We start from the raw sequence: 6442 nt of genomic DNA on the forward strand, positions 1-6442 counted from the left end.
GGGTCTTCTGTGTGTGAAGAACATACCCTATCACTGAGCTATGGCTTCTCCAAACCAAAAGTATTATCTTGTTCTCATTTTGGCCACATTCACACCACACATTTATTCCACTATTATTTCACTTTAAACAGCCATGGCGTCCCCAAAGAATCCTGGGAAGTGTAGTTTGCAAAGAGTGCAGAGAGTTGTTAGGAGACCCCATTCCCCTCACAGATATACAATTCTCAGAGTTCTCTGGGAAGAGAACTGTAAATCACTGTGGCAATTGTAGCTCTGTGGAGAGCATGAGAGTCTCCTAATAACTCTCAGCATCCTTCATAGACTGCATTTCCCAGGATTCTTTGGGGAAAGGCATGACTGTTTAAAGTGGAATAAATGTATGGTGTGAATGTAGCCTTTGAAATTTTTCATCTAGCAGCTTCTGCCAATCCCCAAATATTGAAAAGAGCACTCAAGGGACATCTTTTATTATAGTAATGCAATAAAAGTACTTTTATTATTTTTATTTTATTATTTTATTAAAAGTACTTTTATTATTTTTATTATTTTTATTTTATTACTTTTATTGGATGAACTGTTTTGTTACTGAGATAGGAAGCTCCTTTCCCATGCTTTCCTCTATAAATATGAGCAAGAATATGGGTGAATTCCAAAAAAAGATGGCCAAGGAATCCTGTAGCTAATCTGCATTCTTAGAGCATCATATTTTCCACCATGTCTGATTCGGCCTAAGAAGACTAAAATAAGAGATTGATTCTATCCTGTATTTTGTACCAAATTGGCTCATACAGTTGAAACCTAGTAAATTTGACATAAATTGTGAGAAGTCTAATATTTCTTACATTTCATGTTAAGGTTTCAACTGTATGAACCAACTTAGTGCAAAATGCAGAACACACACAGAATGCACTTCTCATCCAGTAGGTCCTACATTATGTGAGAACTCTGGTGTAAGTCTTCTCACATGATGAGTGAAAACTGAGAAAAAGAGGGGAAAGAATTTTGCAGATAGGTTGTCAAGTAGCAGGCAGCTCATTATGTGAACAAACATGGCATAAGCTGCTAAGAATAAATGTCAGGACCAGTAAAAGGAATAGCACAGCACTTGTCTGCTGAACAACAACAAAGGAATTCAATTTAGAAAAAAGATTGAGAGCTGCGCTATAGGCTCAAGCAATGGCATCATTTTTTTCACATACCCAATGTGGGGAAATGTCATAATAACTACTTGGTAGGTAGTATGTGGAGGTTAATTATATACATTGTATTTTGAAGGCTAGTACTTATAATTATTAGCACAATACAGTCAAGCATGACTAATATTTGCACATGGCTTCGAATTCCAATCATATTTAAATCCCTCCCATTTAATCTGTTGATAACACTTGTCATAAAAAATACCAGAAGACTGTGTAGCATCATAGTTCTAAGTATTACATGTGGAGTACTTTTTGAATCAGCCACCCACTGAAGTGAATTCATTCTCTCGATCGTGCCACATTTGTTCACAAAACACAATGCGAGCAGTTGTCAAACTTTGTAAAAATCAAAAAGTTCTTGACTTGCTTGTTCTGTTTCATAAACATATGATTCTCATTCACCATTTGATAATCACTGACCTCAGTCCCATAATTCACATGGAAACTGGTATTTGTTATTGTTATATGCCTTCAAGTTGATTACAACTTATGGCAACCCTATGAATCTTTTTGGATATATTCATAGTGTTTTCATGGTAAAGGTATTCAGAGGTGTTTACCATTGCCTTCCTCTAAGCCTACGGTATTCCCAGGCAGTCTCCCATCCAAGTACTAACCAGGCCTGACCCTGCGTAGCTTCCGAGATCAGATGAGATCGGGCGTGTTCGGGGTAGTATGGCTGTAGGTAGAAACTGACATATGGCCACTTAAAAATGAGGGCTTAGCAGCTCTAATTGTGGAAGTCAATTGTATGCAGCCTCTATCTATGCTCATTTGGATCTGTTCACTGCTAAAGTTGTGAAATATAATGGAAATAATATTGTATATGTTGTGCACTTCTATTTAATTGCATTTCAGGGCAGCTGTTTAAATAGGACAAAAACATTCACCATTCCTGGTAAGTACTAAGTAGTAAGAGAAGCTCATGATTCTTCTGTGTTTCTTAGAGGGATTTCATATAGAAAGGAAGCAACAATAACGTCACTATTCTTTCTGCAGTGATTCACATTCTCCCCATTCTTTCAGCCCTCAGAACTAATCTATGTCATTTCGACCATAGAAACACAGGAAGCTGCCCTATACTGAATCGTATCACTGGTCCATCTAGTTCAATATAGTTCACATTCGGGATGGGGGAGAAATTCACTTTCCAAAACAATATGCAAACCAAAACACAGCTGTCCTTCAAAGGTAGCGCTTCTGTGAATTTTGCAATGCAGTTCTCCAGACAAGTAACTTGTACAAAAATGTATATACTAAGTGTGCATAGAAGATTCATATGATAATGAAAATCACATACAAAGATGCATTATATTAGGGAAAATTGCTTTGGGAAAATTTGTACGTTGGGGAAAATTGCATAGAAACATGTATATGAGGAGAAATTTGCACTAAAATGATGATGAATTTTCATGAGAACTTTTTTTTTTTATAAAAAATGCAAATCGATGTGGACACTTGGAGAACCAAACTTAAGTCTGGAAAAATGAGAAACAGAGAGAAACTGAAACGGACGGTATCGCCCATCCCTAGTCCACACTCACTGGCAGCAGTTCTCCAGGTTGTCAGACCAGAGTCTGCCCTAGCCCTATTTAGAAATCTGCTAGGTATTGAACTTGGAATGTGTGCATGTGAAGCATGTGCTCTTTGGGCCCTGTGGGGCATTTGAAAATCTAAAAAACTGTCACGGATACCTCAATGTATCCATTTTACAGAAGACGAATTGGTGCCAAAACCAGACGCACCCCCACAAAAAAAACAGAGAAAAGACCTACAGTTTCACAATCAAATAAAATGCAGACAATAAAGTAACAAAAAAAGAAACTTTAAGAAACATGGAAGGGACTGGGGGGCCTTGGTGGTTGCTAAAAAGGATGTCTGAGGGTGCCATGGTGCCCACAAGTGCCATGTTGGGGACCCCAGCTCTTACCAGAAGATACACACCTTCCCCTATAATATCATTCCGTATCATTCCACAAGCTGTCAGTACTTTTCACAAACTGGGAACATAAAATGTCTAGACTACACTATGCCAGAAATACTGCAGGCTGGAGAATGACAATTAAGTTTTTTTAAAAAACACGTCTGCCATGGGAAGAAAGGTTAGATAAATTGTGTTAGTCCGAAGCAAGTGAAAATTCTTTCCAGATCTCAAGTGTGAGAAATCACAACAGGAGCATAAATGCAAAACTTCCATAGGCACATTGAAAATGTCTGCTGAAAGCAGGATAGAAATATTCTAAATAAATGAAAATAATTATGCTGCCTATTAGCCAGGGGAATATTCCAATGTTCCTTAGGGAGGGGGGAGAAACAGTAGCCCAAACCAGGGATGAGGAGCCTGGGGGCCAAATGAGGCTCTCTAGGCCCCTCTACTCAGCCCCTAGAACTCTCTCTGGGCCATACCACTTCTCATGCTACACCCCTTCCTGGCTGCTCCACCCTCTCCATGAGTGCATTTGTCCGGCTAGAATGCACTCATGAACAGTGATAATACATCTTACATGCCTGGATGGAGAGATGTGTGTGTAGAAGCCTCTGTGTTTTGCATGGCTCTAATGTAGCCTACTGTACAAGGGTAAGAGTCGCATCTATTGTTCCACCCACCTTTTGACTCTGCCTCCTGCCCCTCATATGTGATCCCACAGAAGATTGCCCATGAGTGAATATGGCCCTCAGGATGAAAAAGTTTTCCTACCCAGCCCAAAGCCTCAGAAATTGCAGCTTTTATGCTGACACTCAATTAGGCACAAACAGGTTCCACAGAAGTCCAGTGGTATCTTGTGTGAGACAGAGTGAGACAGCACAGCACCATTCTACTTCTGAGTAGACTTGCATAGGATTGTGCGGTATGTCTCATATTAGTCACAAACGTCTTGTCAGGAAGGAAGGAACAACATGGGAAGCAGATCTTTAGTGTTGGGGACCCTACCATTTGGAATTCCCTCCCCTTAAGTATTAAATAGGTGCTGTCTCTGTTGTCTTTTCAGCACCTACTGAAGACCTTCCTCTTTCAACAAGCTTTTTCAGTACATACTTTATCCTAATCTGCATCTGTGTTGGACTTTTTTTTTAAGATGTTTTGTTTTTAAATATGTTTTTAGTGCTTTATCATCTGCTTGCTGCCCTGGGCTCCCTTTGGGAGGAAGGGTAGGATATAACATTTAAGAAGCAACAGCAACAACAACATCATCCTATCATTTCTGGAAAAAACCTTGTTTTCTGTAGTATCTGTTCTTTTATGAATCTATTTGATTCATGGGTCTTCTATTTGCTCCACTTAATATTATGGTACGTTGGCAACCATTCAAGCTTCCAATTTTTGTGAGCACATGGATGACAGTTCTGAACATCTTATTTAATTCTCCTTCTTATCCCTTGTTCTGGTAGAAATAGCCACAGGATATAGGATTAGGAACCCACTACTGGTGACCTGCAGTTAGAACTGAAAGATGAGATGGTTCTCTGAACCTGTGAAACATCATTTGGTCTTCCTTACTCCAGTCTGTCTTCCTGCCATGCTACCAATGCTGATTGAGACACGTTTCTAACATGTATGGAGTGGATGCCACTGTGGCTAGAGGGATGAGTGAACATACACATGCACATATGTGGGTACATACACATAATAGCATTTAGCCCCCATAGGATTCTCTTGTGACTTTCCCCCCTGTTCTACAGATAATAGGACCAAAGTCTCACTTAACGAATCTATAAGTGCAGATAATAGCTTTCCCCCCCCCCCTGCAAGTTCAGATAAAAGTTAGGAGAAAGAAAAGGAAGGAGCAAAAATACATTCCACACAAGGGAGACCCATATTCAGCTGTGAAACTCACTAAATGACCTTGGGTCAGAGACCGCCTCTCAGTCCAACTACCACACAGGGTTGTTGTGAGGCTTGAATGGGGAGGGGGAGAACTGTGTATGCCACCTTGAACTCCTTGGAGGAAAGGTATGATATAAATGTAATATATAAATGAAATAATTTAAGAAAAAATGAGGAAATCACTCTATACTGCCAGTTTAGGTTTTGAGATTATAGACCGAATAAGAGAGACTCACGGTCTTGTGCTATGGATGTGTTATTACCAGATAATGAAATTTATGTTGGCATATTTTATCTTATATACTTAATTTAATGCTTTTATTTCAATCACATCTTCTAACTGGTAATTCTGGTAATTATAAAACAAGTTTGTTTAAAAAAAGGCTTCCAAAGTATTCAGTACCCTTCTGTAAGGATGCTCTTTAACAAGCTAGTCTTAATAGTTTCTGCTTTGTCCATAGTTTTACTCCTTGTGTAATATTTGCAACATTAAATATTGCACCGTGGATCCATATGCTACAGTTACCAAATCCCATGAACACCCAAAGCATTATCCATTTCATCTTTGGTCAACTTAATGTAGACTATATAGGGCCTCTGGATTATTAGACCTGCTGGTCTAGCTAGTTTCTCAGGTACTTCATGCTGTGTCACAAACATTTATACTATATAGAAATTATACCTAAACCTACCGTGAAAACATGCCTATTCCCATTTTGGCCCAATCTTCACTTTTCTTGTCTGGATGATTTCAAAATAATCAGCATGCAACCTTGGATTTATAAGCCGTACATATATACATCCTTGGCAATGATGGAAAGCAAGATTGTCCAGAATTAGCAGCAGGCATGGTGTGAATTTTAACTCTTAAGAACTATAGTGTCCAAATTCTTGGTTCAAAATGTCCCCTGGCTTTAAAACCTAAGCTCCTCCCAACTAATTAGCCTAATGAAATCACAATCTGTTTAACTTGCTAGGCACCATTTTGACTGTGGCTGATGGGGTGAATATACATACACTTATTATGAAGTTGACTCATGACAGCTCAGCATCAGAAGACTTATGATGATGAGTATCAGGAGTTATTGTGATGCTGAACACAAATGTGCAGAGTGTCAGTGGCTAAAGAGCAGTTTTCACATAGCAAGTGGCTGAATCCATTCTGTCTTGCTAATTGCCACCTGGACTTACTGTGTGGAATTGCTATGTTTTGTTGACTTACTTTTTATAGGGCATCCACACTACACTGTCATTCAGTCATTTTCATTCTGTATTTTCCCTGTGCGTTTTGTCTTTTCTCAAGCTTCAGAAAGTCCAACAGTTCTTTTTCTTATATTGTTGAACAGTAATTTGTTTTTGAAAATCAATTTATTTTTTATTTTTTTAAAGTCCCAACTTTTTTCAGAAGAATATAGTA

The 6442-nt window shown here is 38.7% G+C and overlaps 1 protein-coding gene across 1 annotated transcript in view; it reads right to left on the reverse strand.

Annotated features, from left to right (window-relative positions):
• USP38 (ubiquitin specific peptidase 38) overlaps window positions 1–5875 on the reverse strand; it is a 28986-nt gene extending 23111 nt beyond the window's left edge. Inside the window, exon 1 of the mRNA XM_061584843.1 lies at window positions 5718–5875. The gene's annotated coding sequence lies outside the window, so the exon portion shown is untranslated. The remainder of the gene's footprint in view (window positions 1–5717) is intronic.
• Window positions 5876–6442: the final 567 nt, after the last annotated feature.

This window comes from Rhineura floridana, chromosome 9, assembly GCF_030035675.1.
Source record: "Rhineura floridana isolate rRhiFlo1 chromosome 9, rRhiFlo1.hap2, whole genome shotgun sequence".
In the NCBI taxonomy this organism is placed as follows: domain Eukaryota; kingdom Metazoa; phylum Chordata; class Lepidosauria; order Squamata; family Rhineuridae; genus Rhineura; species Rhineura floridana.